We start from the raw sequence: 19,041 nt of genomic DNA on the forward strand, positions 1-19,041 counted from the left end.
AGCAGCCAAAGCTGAGCTGGGTAACAGTTACCAGTGGACACCCCGTCTCCCCGCACGGTTTGTCTGGTCCTGAAGGATGACTTCCTCGGCTCCCGCCCCCTTTCGGCGCCGCCTCCTCACTCCGCCCTCCGGCTGACCCTTCACCCTGCTCGGCCAGCCCACCTGCCCGCCCCTCGCCCCGCCCACAGCGCCGGCAGCCGACCCCGCCCCCCCGGGATGGGCGGCCCCGCGGGCTTCCGGGACCTCCTCCGGAGGCCAGCAGCCGGCGCGCAATAGGCGCTGCGTCGGGAGGAGCGAGCGCACACCCGCGCCCTCGTCCTCGCAGCGCCCCCAGGGCAACCTCCGCTCTCCACAAACCCGGCGCCCGCTCCGCCGCCGGCCCATTGGCCCGCGCCCTCGCCGTGCCTGTCTAGCTCTCGCCGCCGTCTCCACGCCTCCCGTTCCGCCGACGTCACGCCGGGCGCCAACGCGCAGCTGCGAGCGCGGGGCGCGCGTCCCTTCCGGCTCGCCGTAGCAGGCGCGCCGCCGCTTCCTCCGGCCGGGCCCCGGATGTGTCGAGCGGAACGGCGCCGACTGGGCCCGGTCCCCAGCCCCAGGCCGACGTGGAGGAGCGCGGCCCAGACCCAGGGTAGGTGTGGACGCGGCGGGGACGACGGGCCGGGGGTCTTATGGCCTGCGCCCCGGCCTCGGTTCCCCCTGGAGCCCCCCGGCGGGGGCCCGGGGCGCGGGGAAGGAGGCCCCGCGCGGCGCTGGCTGTGGGACGGGACGGGCTCGGCGCCGGGACCGGTCGGTCGTGAGGGGGGTCGGCGGCGGCCGGGGGCGCTGCGGGCCCGCTGCGGGCCGGCCCGTTCCTCCCGGTGAGTGGGCCGTGGGGCCGCGGGGCGCCTCGCATTGTTTTTCGTGCGCGGGATTCAAGTCAGGTCTGTTGCTTTCTTTTGGTGTGGTGGTCCGGGTTCGATGCCCGACACTCTCCGCAGCATGGGGATGGCGCGGCTTCGCTCCTTCGCGCGAGGTGTCCCGCGCAGGTGTGGGCAAAGGTGCCGAGGGAGAGTGACTTGTCAGGCGCGTCGGCCAGGGAGCCCTGCAGCGCCGCGGCGTGCGGCCGCCTCCAGCCCCCCTTCCTCGCCCACTTGCAGCCCTCAGCTGGCTAAGGCTTGTCGACCCCGGGGTCTTCGCGTTGCCCGCGCCCTCCGCCCGGAACAGCTTCCTGCAGAGATCTGCCGCCCGCATCTCTGCTCAGACGCCACCCCCTCAGTCGGAGAAGAATAACATAGCGGCGGGCTGTAATGCTTATCCCGGGCGTTATAGATGAGTTTTATTCTCTTCGCTTACTTGTATTTTCTGGTGATTTTTTTTTTTTTACCTGATATGTGCAATAAAATGGTTTTTGTAATTTTTTTTAGTGGAACCAATGAAATATAAATATGCTCTCTGAATGGTTGGAAAAAAATGTAAAAATACATCTTAAAACTCTAAATCATTCTACCACCCAAAGATAAGCACACTTAGCAGTTTGTTTGTGGCCCCTTGTTCTATTCATGTAATTTTTTTTTTTTAATAATGGGGATTGTACAGTGTAATTCTGTGTGCTTTTAAAAACATGCAGTTAGCACGAGCAGGTGCCATGAAATCCTCTACAGTAGTTGCTGTTAGTGGGTAGTATCAGTGAACCATTATCTACTTAATTTCTTGTGTTGGATCCACTCTTTCTTGCCTGTCCCAGGCCATGGCTTTAATATTCTTGTTTTGCCTTCAGTTTATCTTCTCTTCAGAGTACTCTCATCAACGTATAACCCCTCCGGCTATCGTTACTTTTTCTAGGGCTTAGCTTCCTTTTATACCAGAATTAGGAAGAATCGCGAGCTCGCTATCACCACTTCCTCCTCTTCTCATTTCTCTTGAACGTTGGTTCAACTAAGCTTTTGGTCCCACCTCGCCTCTGAAACAGCCCCTCTTGGGGTTAGGTGACACCATATTGCCAAGTCCCCCTGTTGGCAGCCTTTGACTGGACCTCCCATGGCTTCCTTGAATCGCTGTCCCCTGGTGGCACTGGGACACAACTCTGTTGATTGTCCTTTTACCTTGATGGTTGCTCTCCTCTGCCTCCTTGCTGGTTCCTTCTCATCTCCCTAACTTATACAAAGTATCATGCCTCGAGGTGGTCCTCCCACCTCCTCTCTGGTCTGTACACTGGGTGATCTCATCCCGTGTCACGACTAGGTCACTTGTCAACACGCCCTGAATGTGTATCTCCTGGCAGGATCTTCCAAACAGCCACTTTAACATGTGTGAAACCTGCTTATACACTGCTGCGTCTCAGTCAGAGGCAGCTCCATTCTTCCTGTTGCTCAGGACAGAGCTCCTTGTGTGGTCTCTGCGTTCCTTCCATGTTCCAAATTTGATCGGTCGGCACTTTAAAAATTGATCTCAAACCTGACTGCTTCTCACTGCCTTCTTGGCTACAGCTGTCATTTAAGCCCCCCGGGTCATCTCGCCTGGGTTATTCCAGTGATCTCCTCCCTGTTCTCTGCTCACCTGAGCTGAGCTGCTGTGCAGTTGACTCTCAGCACAGATTCAGGTGATGCACTGCTTTGTTCAGAGCCCTCCATGCTTTCTCATCTCCCTCAGAAAAAAAGCCAAAGTCCTTAAGGCAGTTTATGAGGCCCCTTGTGCCCAGGTCCCTGCTGCCCCTGTGACTTCATGTCCTGACCCCACTCCTTGTCACCTGGCTCCAGCCACACCCAGCTCAGGCCTGGACATGCATCGGCTCTGCCGGAAACATCAGGTCCCTACGTGCCACGGGTCTGCCTCTCACTGAGTTCTCTTTTCAGAAGTTCCCTCCTCAGAGAGGCTGCTGGATAACCCAGCACCTTGCCCACTCGCCCACATGCTCCATCCCTTGCCCGGAGCTTTGCCACTGCACTGATGGTCTGGCACTTTCTGCTTTGTTCATTGCCTTACTGCCCCCCATGGGGCAGGAACTATGCTTTGTTCGCTCTCGTACACACAGTGCTTCAAATCGTGTCTGATGGCGTACGTGCTTAATAAACATTTGTTGAGTAAATAAGTTAATGGACACATTCTTTTCTAAACCAGATGGATTTGGTAGGGACCTAGGCACACAGGGGTAATTAAAAATTATAGGGGTTGCTGAGGAATAGACTTCGCATGCTGTGAGTTAGAGGAGGGAAATTGGCTTTTCTAGTAGAGACTTACGCATGAGATGAGGTTTGGATTTCGTAGGTAGAAATAAAGAGAATTGAATTTGACTCCTGCAGTTGGAGATGGGAGCTCCGGAGGCCACTGAAGGAAGGGTTCAGCTGCTGGATCTTGCATTCAGGGGGCCCTGGGTGAAGTTGGACGTCCTGCACAGGCAGCGTGGTGTCCTTCGCGTGGACCATTCACAGGGGCCGTCTGTCTTATGCCTTGAATTCTCTCGTTGGCATTCTCTCTGCACAGCGACCCGCACCCCCAGGGTCCCGCACTCCCAGTGTGGCGGCAGTGAGCGCCTGCAGGGCAAGCAGCTGACTGTGGCTGCGGCCTCACGTCTTGCCCTGGAGCCTGTTTCTGCTCCTCGGCCCCCTGTAGAGGGACTAAGTACCCGCTGCCTTTAGGAATCAAGACCCTGGCCCTTAGACTTTTCTTCCAGGTAGAGCGTCCTTTGGGCCTGTTATCTCAGCCCCGCCCCTTCTGTGTGTTTTGCTTTATTTTAACCAACAGAAATTTTTATCCTGTTTAGGCGCACTATTTTATTGTAGAAATAAATTTTAAAAATCATTTATGTTCTGAGTGGAAGGGAAGGTCTTTGCATATCCTCACTTTGCTGTTTGACTTAGCTTTTTTTTTTTTTTTTTTTAATGTACGTTTAATAGTATTCACTTCTTGGAGTAGAATTCAGATAATTTTGACAAATGTGTAATTTCCATGACAGTTGGGGTACAAAACAATTCCTTCCCTCCCAGCAGTTCCCTTGTGCTGCCACTCTGTAGTCAACTCTTTCCCCAGCCCTTGGCAGCCTCTGACCCCTGAGTGTGTGTTTTCTGTTTTTTTCAGGATGTCAGCTAAAGGAGCTCACACAGCGTGGCGCCTTTTGAGTCTGGCTTCTTCCACTGAGCATAATGCGTTTGAGATCCATCCAGGTTGCTGCGTGTACCGAGAATGTTTCTTTTTGTGGCGTAGTACAGTAGTCCACGGTGTGGATGGACCACGGTGTATCCATTCACTCGCTGAAGGACATTTGGATTCTTGCCAGCCTTTTAGTGCAAGTAATGAATGAACGATTCACGTTGCATTAGAGTCGGACAGGACAGAAGTGCCCCAAGTGTGATGAGGTTCCTCTTGGCTCTTTCTCCTCGTCCTTGACTTCCCCAAACTGACTGATTTGGTATACATTTCTTTCTTTATTTTTAAATTAAAAAAAATTTTTTTGTTTCTTTTTTGGCCATGCCACGCGGCTTGCAGGGTGTTAAGTTTCCTGACCAGGGACTGAAACCAGACCCTCAGCGGTGAAAGCACCGAACCCTCACCTCTGGACCGCCGGGGAAGTCCCTTGTATGCAGTTCTTTTCAAAGTGTATTCTTGTCAACAGCATATAGTTGAGTCGTATTTTCTTAATCTAGATTGCGACTTTAAGATTTTTATTTGATATTTGGTCTATTTAACTTTTTATTTTTTTAATTAATAGCTATTTATTTATTTTATTTATTTTTGGCTGTGTTGGGTCTTCATTTTGTGCGAGGGCTTTCTCTAGTTGTGGCAAGTGGGGGCCACTCTTCATCGCGGTGCGCGGGCCTCTCACTGTCGCGGCCCCTCCCGTTGCGGGGCACAGGCTCCAGACGCGCAGGCTCAGTAGTTGTGGCTCACGGGCCCAGTTGCTCCGCGGCATTTGGGATCTTCCCAGACCAGGGCTCAAACCCGTGTCCCCTGCATTAGCAGGCAGATTCTCAACCACTGCGCCACCAGGGAAGCCCTAATTTTTTTTATATAAATGTATTTTACTTATTTTTGGCTGTGTTGGGTCTTCATTGCTGCACGCAGGCTTTCTCTAGTTGCGGTGAGCGGGGAATACTCTTGGATGTGGTGCGAGGGCTTCTCATTGCGGTGGCTTCTCTTGTTGCAGAGCTCGGGCTTTACGTGTGCAGGCTTCAGTAGTTGTGGCACATAGGCTTAGTAGTTGTGGCACACGGGCTTAGTTGCTACACGGCATGTGGAATCTTCGTTCCCAGACCGGGGCTCGAACCCGTGTCCCCTGCATTGGCAGGCAGATTCTTAACCACTGTGCCACCAGGGAAGCCTCTATTTAATTTTTAAATAAACACTTTGGAATAACTTTAGATGTACAGAAAATTTGCAAAAATAGGTTTCTTTCTATATATTAGAAGCTACATTCTCTGTGAGGGTGGTATCTCCCACAAGGTGATCAGAATTGGTTCTTGAGAGGAAGGTGAGAAATAATTAGTATGACAGTGGTTTGTGGCATCCCAAAGGGTCATAGTACTTCACACATATACAGTATAGCTATGGTTTACAACTTCATGGGGGACGATTGGGAGAGAAATGCCTAAATAGGCTTCTTAGGGGGACAATGGGGAAAAAAAGGTTGAGATAGAGCAGCAGAATAATGAATTGGGCGTTTGTAGCTTTATTCGCTGGTGTTTAAGGAAGCACTTCTTCAGTTTGTGTTGAATGTTCCTCTCAAGCTGAGATAGATCCCACCTGGTGTAGTACAGGGGGCGCTGGCCCATCAGGTTAAGGACCCACCACCAACACCATGATTTTAATCAGAAGGGGCGTTGGGGACATGAAGTCTGGGCTTCCGTTTCCACTGCAGCCCCAGAGAGGTCAGGCCTCTGTAGTAGCACATGGTGTAATGCACCCTAGACAGTTTTAAAACTCAGTTTAGTCCATTTTATATCTTTTGGAACTTATGTATTTTAGGAACTACTATGGAACCTTCATAACCTGCTCTGAGGTAGGAGAAGAATGAATGTTTTGTTAGCCAATAGGACTTTTGTTAAGTGACATCTGGTGTTACCATCTTAATAGATGCTAACATTTTACTATGAAAAATTTCAAAGATACACAAAGATTGAAAGAATTTTACAGTAAACACCTAGATACCCACCACCTAGTTTTCTATTATTAACATTTTACTGACCTGCTTTATCACACATCCATGTATCCATCCATCTTTTAAAAAATTTGGGGGAGCAATTCAAGATGAGTGAAAGCATTGTTTTTAATGTGTTTAATTTAAGCCTTTTTTTTACTTCCTCTGGCAGAGGTAGTTGGTCCATTTTTGGGGTGTCTATCAAGTTACTTAGGGCAGCACAAAGACAACTTATAAAAAGCCCTTGAATACAGGTTACCAGGGAGTAGAGGGCAGAGAGCATTCTCCGCAGAGGGAAGTTCTGGAGGATGGCAGTGCTTTTTCAGGAAAAGAGGGAGGTTTCATGTGGCTAGACGTGGGGTGTCTGGGGGTGAAGGTCCTCGTGGTGTAGCTGCCACCGCTCTGCTGATGGGGGTCAGTCTCCATCCCCGCCTGGGCTCCCCCTGAATCGCTTTCTCACAAAACTGAGATGTGGTGGTGGTGCCTGGAGCTCGCGGACCTCAGACTCCCCCGGCCGACGCTGCCTGCCTTTCAGCCCCGCAGAGGCCTGCGCTGTGTGGCGACGCGGCCCCCGCGGTGCCCTGAGTGGCGCCCGTCACCCTGGCCTTTCTTAACCCGCCTGTGCCTGTCACTAGTCCTCCAGCCTTAACTCTGCTGGTTTTCGAGAGTGAGAGTGTGTGTGCAGCTGCATCTGTGTTTGAGCAGAGCCCCAGGTTGAAAGGAGAAGCTTAACTTAGTCTTGGATTTGTTTGTAGTCCCATTGTTGACTTGACTTTGAAATACAAATGGTGGTAAACGATGGCATGAGTTTATTTTTTTCAAAGATGGAGGTGAAACAGCTGAGAACCACTGTCCTAAAGTTTCCTAACCTTTCTCTCTGTCTTCCGTCACCGCCCCCCCCCCCCCCCCCGCGAGGCTGTGTACATTGCTGCTTGTTCTGCAGAGCTCTCTGCCCCTAGTTTTCCTCCCGTCTGCCAGGATGGCATTGTTTTTAGGCCATTTCAGGAGACAGGAAATGTGTTTTAAGGAAAAACCATGAGTTGATACTGACTCCCTGTTCTTATCCAGCATCATGGAGTTGATCCGTGCCTTCCTTCCCCGTTCCGTTGGTGATTATGTTGTCCTTTCAAGAGTTAGCTTTGCTTCTGTTTGCGTTCAGTTTTAGGGAGTTCTTCATCCCTATTGATTTAATTTGGCTTTTTGAACATGTAACACTTTAACATGATTCTAAAAGTCAAAATGATATGAGATGGTGTACTCAGAAGCGCCCCTTCCTTCGCTGTCCTGCCAGTCTGCTTGCACCCACCCCCTTCATTTCTGGCTTATTCTTCCTGACTTCCTTTTTTGCAAAAGTAAGCAGGTATTTATGGGGTGTTATTGCTTCCAGACTCTTAAGTGGACATAACTAGGAAATATATTTTTAAGAAAAAAATATATATACAGAATGTATGTATCTGCTTATTTTTATTGGAATATAATTAACATACAACATTATATTAGTTTTAGGTGTCCATCGTAATGATTTGACATTTGTGTACATTGCAAAATGGTCACCACAATAAGTCTAGTTACCATCTGTCGTCATACAGAGTTACAATTTTTTTTTCTTGTGATGAGAATTTTCAAGATTTACTCTCTCGGGGCTTCCGTGGTGGTACAGTGGTTAAGAAACCGCCTGCCAATGCAGGGGACACGGGATTGAGCCCTGGTCCGGGAAGATCCCACATGCCGCAGAGCTGCTGAGCCCGTGCGCCACAACTACTGAGCCTGCACTCTAGAACCCGTGAGCCACAACTACTGAAGCCCACGTGCCTAGAGCCTGTGCTCCGCAACAAGAGAAGCCAGCGCAGTGAGAAGCCCGCGCACCGCAACGAAGAGTAGCCCCCGCTCGCCGCAACTAGAGAAAGCCCGCGTGCAGCAGCAAAGACCCAACACAGCCAAAAATAAATAAATAAAATTAAAGAAAAAAACGATTTACTCTCAGCAGTTTTTGAATATGCAGCACAATATTACTGACTACAGTTCCCAAGCTCTGCTTCCCCAGGACTTATTTATTTTATAACTGGAAGTTTGTACCTTTTGATCCCCTTTAACCCACTTCGCCTACCACCCAACCCCCACTGCAACCACCAGTTTGTTCTCTGTATCTGTGAGTTTTGTTTAGATTTCACATATAAATGAAATCATACAGTATTTATCTTTCTTCGTCTGACTTATTTCACTTAACATAATACCCTCAAGTTCCATCCATGTTGTTGCAAATGGCAGGATTTCATTCTTTTTTATGGCTGAGTAATTTCCATTGTATATATCTCTATATCTGTCCCTTTTATATCTCACATTTTCTTAATCCATTCATTTACTGATGGGCACTTAGGTTGCTTCTGTATCTTGGCTATCGTAAATAATGGTGCATATGAACATAGAGGTACATATAGCTTTTCAAATTAGTGTTTTTGTTTTCTTCAGATACAGTGGAATTGCTGGTAATAGAATTGTCATATGGTAGTTCTATTTTTAATTTTTTTTGAGGAACCTCCATACTGTTTTCCACAGTGGCTGCACCAGTTTACATTCCCACCAACAGTGCATGAGGGTTCCCTTTTCTCTGCATCTTTGCCAACATTTGTCATTTGTGGTCTTTTTGATAATAGGTATGAGGTGTGAGGTGATACCTCATGGTTTCGATTTGCCTTTCAGGTGTGAAGTGATATCTTGTGGTTTTGATTTGCATTTGCCCAATGATTAGTGATGTTGAGCATCTTTTCATGTATCTGTTGGCCATCTGTTTCTTCTTTGGAAAAATGTCTATTCGGATCCTCTGTCCATTTTTCAATTGGATTGTTTGTTCTTTTGTTATTGAGCTGCATGAGTTCTTTATATATTTTGGATGTTAACTCCTTATATATGATTTGCAAATGTCTTCTTCCATTCTTCCTATAAAAAGATTGCCTTTTTATTTTGTTGACGGTTTTCTTTGTTGCACAGAGCTTTTAAGTTTGATGTGTCCCATTTGTTTATTTTTGCTTTTGTTGCCATTGCCTTTGGAGTCAGATCCAAAAAAAAAAAAAATCTCCAAGAGAGATGTCAAGAAGCTTAACCACCTGTGTTTTCTTCTAGGAGTTTTATGGTCTCTGGTCATACATTCAAGTCATTAATCCATTTTGAATTAATTTTTGTATATGGTGTAAGATAGTGGTCCAGTTTTATTTTTTTGCATGTGGCTGTTCAGTTTTCCCAACACCATTTATTGAAGAGACTGTTTCTTTCCCATTGTATTTTCTTACCTCCTTTGTCATAAATTAATTGACCATAAATGTGTGGGTTTATTTTTGGACCCTCCGTTCTGTTCCATTGATCTGTGGGTTTGTTTTTATGCCAATACCATACTGTTGTGACTACTAAAGCTCTGTAATATAGTTTGAAATCAGGGAGCTTGATGCCTCTAGCGTTGTTCTTCTTTCTCAAGATTACTTTGGCTTTTCATGATCTTTTGTGGTTCCATACAAATTTTTAGATTGTTTGTTCTATTTCTGTGAAAAATACCTTTGGGATTTTGATAGGGATTGCATTGAATCTGTAGATTGCTTTAGGTAGCATGGACATTTTAACAATATTAATCCTTCTAGTCTCAGAGCACAGGATATCTTTCCATTTACTTGTGTCATTTTCAGTTTCTTTCATCAGTGTCTTACAGTTCTTAGTGTACAGGTCATTTACCTCCTTGGCCAGAAAATTCCTAAGTATTTTATTCTTTTTGATGCAATTGTAAATGGGTTTTTTCCTTAACTTCTCTAATAATTCTTAGTATATGAAAATCTAACAGATTTTTGCATATTGATTTTGTATCCTGCAACTTTACTGAATTCATTTATTAACTGTAACAGGTTTTTGGTGGAGTCTTGAGGATTTTCTATACATCATATCGTGTCACCTGCAGATGGTGACAGTTTTACTTCTTTTTGATCTTGGATGCCTTTTATTCCTTTTCCCTGTCTAATTGCTCTGGCTAGGGCTTCCAAAAGTGTGTTGAATAAAAATGGCAAGAGGGGGGCATCCTTGTCTTGTCCTGATATGAAAGGAAATGCTTTCAGCTTCTCACTGTCGAGTATGATGTAGCTGTGGGCTTGTCATATGTGGTCTTTATTACGTTGAGGTATGTTCCCTCTATACCCACTTTGTTAAGAGTTTTTATTCTAAATGGATGTTGAATTTTGTCAAATGCTTTTTCTGCATCTATTGAGAGGATCATATGATTTTTATCCTTCATTTTGTTAATGTAGTGTAACATGTTAATTGATTTGCTGATGTTGAACCATCCTTGCATCTCTGGAATAAGTCCCAGTTGATCACGGTGTATTATCCTTTTAATGCATTGTTGAATTCAGTTTGCTGATATTTTGTTGAGGATTTTTGCATCTGTGTTCCTCAAGGATGTTAACATGTAATTTCTTTTTTAAAAGGTGGTGTCCTCATCTGGTTTTGGTATCGGTAATGCTGGCCTTGTAAAATGAATTTGGGAGTGTTGCCTCCTTTTCATTTTTTTGGAAGAGTTTGAGAAGGATAGGCATTAAATCGTTTTTGAATGTTTGGTAGAATTCATCAGTGACGCCGTCTGGTCCTGGACTTTTGTTTGTTGGAATGTATCTGTTTATTTATTTTTTATTTATTTATTTATTTTTGGCTATGTTGGGTCTTCGTTGCTGCATGCAGGCTTTCTCTAGTTGCAGCGAGTGGGGGCTACTCTTCATTGCAGTGCGCGGGCTTCTCATTGTGGTGGCTTCTCGTTGTGGAGCATGGGCTCTGGGCGTGCGGGCTTCCGTAGTTGTGGCTCGCGGGCTCTAGAGCGCAGGCTCAGTAGTTGTGGTGCACGGGCTTAGTTGCTCTGCGGCATGTGGGATCTTCCCGGAGCAGGACTCGAACCCGTGTCCCTGCATTCTTTTTTTACAAAAATAAACAGATAGGGCTTCCCTGGTGGCACAGTGGTTAAGAATCCACCTGCCAGTGCAGGGGATGTGGGTTCGATTCCTGGTCCAGGAAGATCCCACATGCCATGGAGCATCTAAGCCCATGCACCACAACTACTGAGCCTGTGCTCTAGAGCCTGTGAGCCACAACTTCTGAGCCCATGTGCCACAACTACTGAAGCCCACATGCTCTAGGGCCCGCGTGCTGCAAATATTGAAGCCCGCACGCTTAGAGCCCATGCTTTGCAACAAGAGAAGCCACTGCAGTGAGAAACCCGTGCACCGCAATGAAGAGTAGCCCCCACTCGCCACAACTAGAGAAAGCCTGCATGCAGCAATGAAGACCCAACACAGGCAAATAAAAATAAAAATAAATGAATGAATGAATGCAGGAAAGGTATGTCTCTGTCCTTCCATTAATTAGTCCATCCGTCTGTTTTTCATTTCCCCTTTCTTATACAAAATTATTTCCCCATATATAGTCTTTTACACTTTATTAGATTTAGCAGTATGCGTTCTGTAAATTGCTTTATACCAGTTCATGGAGATCTTTCTTATTCTTTTGTACAGCTACGTAGTACTCCATTAAGTGAATGTACTGTAATATAGTCAACCGGTCTCTGAAATATTATGGACGTGCAGTTTATTTCCGGTATTTTGCATTTACAAATAATGCCGTAGTGAGTAAACATTGTGCTTGTGTGTTTTCATTTTGGAGGTGGATATTCATGGTGAATGTGTAGTGGGACTGCTGGGTCGAAGAGTAAGAGCATGTGTAGTTTCTTCTTTTTTTGGCTGTGCTGGGTCTTTGTTGTGGTGTACAGGCTCTTCGTTGTGGCGCGTGGGCGTCTCTAGTTGTGGCGTGCGGGCTCAGTAGTTGTGGCGTGAGGGCTTAGTTGCCCTGCGGCATGTGGGATCTTAGTTCCCTGACCAGGAATCAAACCCACGTCGCCTGCATTGGAAGGCGGATTCTTAACCAGTGGACCACGAGGGAAGTCCTGAGCATGTGTGGTTTTGGTTAAATGGTGCTAGGTCCCTTTGTAGGGTTGTACAGCTTAACATCCCACAGCAGAGTTGAGAGGGCCTGGTTCCCACAGTCTCACCAACAGATTGTGTTGTCTGGCTTTTGAATTTTGTTAGGCTGATAGATGAGAAATGATATTTCAGCTTAGTTTTAATTCATGTTTCTGTCATCATGAGTGATGGGTTTACAAGTGAATGTGCTTGAAAAATTGAGCTTCAAGTCTTACCTTGGAGTTTTACTTTGTTTTACTGATTTTTGCAATAGAAAATCCCATTTCATAAATATAGGCTAGGTGTTAGTGAATTGAATCAGGCATTTGGTTCGTTACTTGTGAGCAACCTTGTAGAGAGATAGTCATAGTGTTTTGGTGGGTTTTGATGTTAGTCAAGAAGGCCAAGCCTGGGTTCTGGTTGATGCTGGTGATTGTGTTAGGAAGTTGTGGAGCTGGCCTTATTTCTGGCAGGCCAGGCTTTCTCTGGTTTCTGCCTCTGCATATCTTCATGGCCCGTTAGGGGCTCTTTGATGCAGATGCTGCGCATTGGACGTGGGGGCTTCCTCCCTTTCAGAAATGGCCCTCTTGATGGTCCAGTATAGAATGCTTCTCCACTCTAACAGCAGTGTTCCCTGGGTGGTGAACGGTGCCTGGCCCTTGGCTTTGGTGTGGGGAGGCGCGTTGACTGTGGTGGTGAGTGCAGTGAGCCTGGCGGCCTGGAGCTTCTGCTCAGCTCCCGCTTCTTGTTGTCGGGTGGGATGTGGCCCAGTGTGGCCAGTACTTGGATTTTTTTAATGAATGAAGCTGACAACTTGCGTTTTTTTTGTGAAGTCTCCTGGTTTAAAAATATCAATTAAAATGAATCCAAACAGCAGATGACATCATACAGACTAAAACCGTGTCTTCGGTCTGCATAGAGCCAGGGCGGTCATGATTGCCAGCATCTCCTTCCGAGCGACTTGCGGACTCCCCACCCAGTGTGGCGTAATGGCCCTCTGAGCCCTGGCTCTGTCTGTCTCCTCGGCCTTGGTCTTCAGCACGCTAATATTCTAGCACTTTCCCCTCCTCTGCCTTTCCCCTGCTCGCTCCTTTACTCACCAAGCACCTACCAGGTATCTCTCATATGCCAGGCACTGTTCTGGATGCTGGTGGTTCATCAGTGAGCCCAGTCAGACAGCCCTCCCTTACAGTACACGCTGTTGTGCTTGGCCAAAGACGTTTCTTTTAATGTGTACAGAGAGAGCTAGAAATATGTACACGCCCATATATGTATTGTCATGTTGAGATTTTAAAAACGTGTATGCATATAATATATATGCTACACATATGTTTGGCTTTACTCAAGTTATGTAATTTAAGTACATACAAATGTTTCCTCATTCTTTTAGTGACTGCCTCTAAGGGGTGGTTATACCAAATTTTGTTAAAAGTTCCCTATAGGTGAGCATTTACATTGTTTGAAATTTGACAGGATAAATAATATTATAATGAACATCTTTGGACAACTGTATATTTGTGTGAATAGATCCCTAGAAGTGGAGTTCCTTGATCAGTGTACATTAAAATTGTAATAGGTAATGCTGCGTTACCCTCCAGAAAGCTATAGCTGTGCTTTACTTCCCTCATTTGTGTATGGCGGGTTCACCATTTCCTAGTACCCTTACTAAACCTGAATATTATCAGTCTTTTGATCTTCACTAACCTGTCAAACAACAAATAATTGTCTCACTTTATTTCATATTTTGTTATTAATGAGGTTAAGCATTTTTTGATGTTTATCTGTCATTTGAATTTCTTGTAGAATTTCTGGTTTATAGCCTCTTTTCTTGGGTTGTTTGGCTCTTTTTGATTTGTGGGAATTCTTTTTTTTTTTTTTTTAATTTTTTATTTATTATGTTTATTTTTGGCTGTGTCGGGTCTTCGTTTCTGTGTGAGGGCTTTCTCCAGTTGCGGCGAGTGGGGGCCACTCTTCATCGCGGTGCGCGGGCCTCTCACTATCGCGGCCTCTCGTTGCGGAGCAGAGGCTCCAGATGCTCAGGCTCAGTAGTTGTGGCTCACGGGCCCAGTTGCTCCGCGGCATGTGGGATCTTCCCAGACCAGGGCTCGAACCCGTGTCCCCTGCATTGGCAGGCAGATTCTCAACCACTGCGCCACCAGGGAAGCCCGATTTGTGGGAATTCTTAAGGATGGATAACCTTTTGTCATATAGGCTTCGAATATTATTTATCAATCTCACTTTTTTATTGTATTGTTCTTCTTTAGTAAGGTTGTCAGTTGTTAATGCTTTTTAAAAATAAATATTGTTTCTAGGTTTCATGCCATGTTTAGGAAACTCTTCATCACTGTAGGATTATAAAGATATTCTCATATGTTTTAAAATATTTTTATGGTTTGATTTTTTCCCCCCTTGAGTAATTTTTGTGAATGGTGTGAGGTGCAGGGGTGGGCGGGGCTTGGGGTAGATCTGACTTTTATTTTTCTAAATGGATCGATCTAAGAAAGTTTGGATTTTAATTCTCTAGCTTCGGGACTTCCCTGGCTGTCCAGTCGTTAAGACTCCGCACTTCCAGCGCTTTCACTGCAGGGCGTGCAGGTTCGATCCCTGGTCAGGGAACTAAGATCCCACATGCCGCAAAGAGCAGCCAAACTATAAATAAAAAAATAAATAAATGATAAAAAAATAATTCTTTAGCCTTACAGAAAGCTGTTATGAACTTTAGTAATGCTTTAAAAACACTTCTTATTTTAAAAATCTCAACAACAGTCAGAGAGTTTTAAAAATAGCATCTGTCTGTGAGAGGCCTTTTTCTCTTTGGTCTGCAGCTCTTGGTGAGGCACGGATCTGTGGGCCCCACGAAACCCTGAGAGGCTCACCGGGTGGACCATTGCTGGAGGTGGCAGGGAGGCAGGGACAGATATGTCAGCGGGGTCTTGTGTCTCAAGGCAGAGAACTGCAGGGGTTTGTGCGATGGGCTGGAATGGAGGGTGTGGAGTCTTCTCTATGACAAAGTGTTTTCTTTTTTTTTAAATTGAAATATAGTTGGTGTACAATATTGTGTTAGTTCCAGGTGTACTAATGATTTGACGTGTGTGCACATTATGAAGCGGTCACCGTGATGAGTCTAGTAGCCATCTGTCGCTGTACAAAGTTTTATTACAGTGTCACTGACCATATTCCTTATGCTGCATCTTACATCGCATGACTTACTTCTATAACTGGAGGTTTGTACCACCTAATTCCCTTCACCCATTTCACCCACCTCTCATCCCCTCCCTTCTGGCAACCACCTGTTTGGTCTCTGTATCTGTGAGTCTGTTTTCACGTGTTGTTTTCTTTATGTGCTGGATCAGCTAAGGTATGCCCGGCTCTTGCAGCTAGCAGGTGCGCCCCAGGCGCTGCTCCGTCCAGCACAGGGCGGAGTGCCCGCCACGCGTTCCCTGCAGTTAGCTTGTTTGTCGTGCTCCCTCGGGGCCTCATCTCTGTGCTCCTGTGAACTGCCAAGCAGGACCGAGTCGGTGTGGCAAACAGCATGCCCCTGTCTTTGCCAGAGTGTGTCACGTGACCACCCCGCCCAGGGCTGGGAAAAGCACACCAGTGTTGTGACTGGCGGGAGAATCGGAGTGTTCGGTGAAGAGCGCTAATGACTGTGGCCCAAGCCAGTTAAGGACAGATTTGGGAAGCACAGAAAGGTAGCAGGGAAACATCAAAGTGTGCTCTGTCACATATTGAGTATTAATACTGTTTTGCATAGGTGTTGCAAAATTTATTGATATTTATCGTTGGGCATGCCACCTTTCTGCTACAAATAACATTTCAGTGAACATCCTTGTATATTGAACACAGCTCTGATTTTTTTCTTAGGCTGATCTAGAAGTCGGATTATTGGGTCAGAAGACATGAATGTGCTGTAAGACTCTTATACCTACTGCCAAATTGCTCTCTGGAGTTTCCACTTGAAAATATTCCCAGACACTATTTGTGGCTTCTGTCCTCCCTTCACTCCCATCATGTTCTGTCTGTTCCTTCTGCCCTGAGTTCATGCTCGTGTGTCCAAGCCCTGATCCACCCTCCTCCTTGTTCCCTTCTCCTCACTCTCCATCCAGCCCGGGAGCTATTGACGTAGCAGAATACCCAAAGCGGGAGCCTGGCCGGAGGGCCGGATCCGTCCGGGGAGATGAGGGAGATGGGTTTGGGAAGGGAGCAAGGCTCATGACCTGAGCTCCCTGCTCGTTGAAGGGGAAGAAGAGGCTTCCCAATCCCTAGCTGCCTGGACTCCGGGAGCACCGAAAGAGAAGCTGGGGAGGGAGGCCTTGGGGGGCTGGGAGCACTCCCAGGCCTCAGCGGGGGGTGAGGGGGTGGGAGCAGCTGCTGTCGGGACCCAGTCTCCCGAGCCCTTCCCCCCTCATTCTTTCCAGTTCTGACCTGGGGACCCCTGCCCTACACCAAGAATGGGGCCCAGGTAGGTGTTTCTTAGGGTGGCATCTTCCCGGCACCAGATGTGCCCGTGTGACGTCAGCATGGCCCTGAGCGAGCGGCAGCCGCACAGACGGCGCCAGCCCCGCGTGGCCCCGGTGGGCGCCGCTCGCAGTGGTCTGAGGGCTCGTCCCCGCTCCTCGCGGGGTGCGGTGGTGCGCTGGCGCGGCCCGCCGGTCTCGGCCTGCTCCCGGGCGGCGTCCTCCCCAGACCATGAGCCCGAGAGCCCGCGGCGGCTGCTGGCGGACCTCACGGTTAGCAGCGCCGCCGCCGCCAGTTCAGGAGTTGTTTTGCCCTTGATGGTGGCTTTGCTTTCCACCGGGGCACCTGTACCACGTTCGGGGGGATGCTGTTTTAGGTAAGCGGTTCCTTTACGTTATAGTTGATAGGGTTTGTTTCTCCAACCTGACTGTAAGCTCACTGAAGTCAGGAAACTTTTTAAAAAGTCGAGGAGCAGTTTACAGTTCTTTGAATTTGAACGAACACATTCTTGTAACCATCGTCCCAAATCAAGTGTCCAACCAGTTCCACACCCCCAAGCTCCCTCCTGCCTTCTCAGCTCCTCCCCCACCTGCAGCCTGGCAGGGTCTGTCTCACCTGTCCCTGTGGTCGTGCCTGTTCCAGAACGTCTTGTCACGCCAGTGGCCTGCAGGCCGTGGTCCTTGCGTCTGGCTGTGCTTCTTGGCGTCCTCGTGGTATGGGTGTGTCTGTAGCTCGGCCTTTACGTTGCTGAGGCGGCTGCCTTGTGTGGCTCTTGCAGGTGTTTTATTCCTTCGCCAGGTGAAGGTCAGTATTTATGTTTCTGTGTGTCTCAGTAGATAGTTTTTTAATTTATATTTTTAACAGAGTAGTGGTTAAGTTGTACAATTAGTATGCTACTTTTTCACTTAATAATATATCTGAAAAACTTTTCCATGTTTATAACATAGTCTCCATCGAGAACTTGAACAATGGATATTTCTGGTTACACTTCTTTTTACTTTTACTGTATTATTCTGTAATAAATATTTTTGTGCATAATTTTAAAAATTCGTAGGTGAATTTCCTTAGCAATTCTCAGAGGTTGGATTAGTAGGTCAAAGGTAATGGGACCTGCTTCCCCACCGTTGTCGCCCACCCTGTTACGCACATTCTGAGCTCTGAGCCCTCTGAGATCTGCTCTGTCTCCCTCCACATTTTTTCAGCAGGTCAGTCAGTCATCACAACGTATTTCCCCCCGTAATTCTTACCTTCTCCCTGGTTTTGGAAATTATTATATGTGAGAGAGTTTCTTTCTGGCCTTTGTTCTCTCTTATTGATCATCTTTGGTATTCTGGGAATGTATTTTAAGGAAATAATCCGAAATATGTCCTAATGTGTTTGTTTATTCTTATTATTCTATTTTTGTGTCTGTTTTACACTGATCTTCCTCATAATGCTTGTTTAAAAAGATCAGGAACAGGGCTTCCTTTGGTGGTGCAGTGGTTGAGAGTCTGCCTGCCAATGCAGGGGACACGGGTTCGAGCCCTGGTCTGGGAGGATCCCACATGCCGCGGAGCAACTGGGCCCGTGAGCCACAATTGCTGAGCCTGCGTGTCTGGAGCCTGTGCTCCGCAACAGGAGAGGCCGCGATAGTGAGAGGCCCGCGCACTGTGATGAGGAGTGGCCCCCACTTGCCGCAACTGGAGAAAGCCCTCGCACAGAAACGAAGACCCAACGCAGCCAAAAATAAATAAATAAATAAATAAAATTAAAAAAAAAAAAAAAAGATCAGGAACAAAAGCTCTTTTTTAAAAATTGATTTATTGATTGATTGATTGATTGGGCTGCGCCGGGTCTGAGTTGCGGCATGCATGCGGGATCCAGTTCCCTGACCAGAGATCGAACCCAGGCCCCCTGCATTGGGAGCACAGAGTCTTAACCACTGGACCACGAGGGAAGTCCCAGAAGCTCGTCTTGAAAGCAATCAGCATGCCTCAGAGTCCCGCGCCCTTGAGTGTCCCACAGCTCACGGTTCCCACCCATGGTGCTGGGCTCTCTGCTGCGGGCGAGGGTGGGAAAGGGCTCCTGGGTGGCTCATTAAGGCTATGGTCCTGATTTCCCGTTCGGATGTGTTGGCTGCAGCTTGCCCGTGGTCTTTAGACTCTATCTTCAGAGACAGTCATCAGGGCAGAGTGCCTTCTCCTGCTAGTCTAAGCAGGCACTGACTTTATGTTTCCTCAGCCTTTACTTGTGCACCCATGGGTTCTGTAGCTTTAGATTTCATATATATGTGTGTTTCAGCCAGGGGCCTGGGACTGTGGGAGTGTTCATACAAATGTGTATTTCCACTTTTTCAGTCTTGTAACTTTTGGTTTATAACGTTTTTCATCCCTGTCCGTTTTCTCAGTGAAACAGTAGTGATGCCCTGAAGAGGAGAGGCTGCTCCTGCTTGTCTTGCGGGGAGGGTGGAAGGAACACGAAGAAATGGGCAGCTAGGTGTGTCAGTGAAGACTT

General features: G+C 47.3%; 1 protein-coding gene across 19 annotated transcripts in view; it reads left to right on the plus strand.

Moving 5' to 3' along the window:
- The first annotated feature begins 234 nt into the window (after positions 1-234).
- The window catches only part of EP400 (E1A binding protein p400), a 114,226-nt gene continuing 95,419 nt past the window's right edge, over positions 235-19,041 (plus strand). For 8 of the 19 annotated variants that reach the window (XM_082417150.1, XM_082417160.1, XM_082417152.1 and 5 more), the window contains exon 1: positions 238-628. The gene's annotated coding sequence lies outside the window, so the exon portion shown is untranslated. Of the gene's footprint in view, positions 629-4,053; positions 4,385-17,190; positions 17,353-19,041 lie in introns of all 19 variants that reach the window. The other 11 variants (XM_082417144.1, XM_082417157.1, XM_082417145.1 and 8 more) reach the window with 5 other exon arrangements.

Source organism: Balaenoptera physalus, assembly GCF_965194825.1.
Source record: "Balaenoptera physalus genome assembly, chromosome: 12".
Classification (NCBI taxonomy): Eukaryota; Metazoa; Chordata; class Mammalia; order Artiodactyla; family Balaenopteridae; genus Balaenoptera; species Balaenoptera physalus.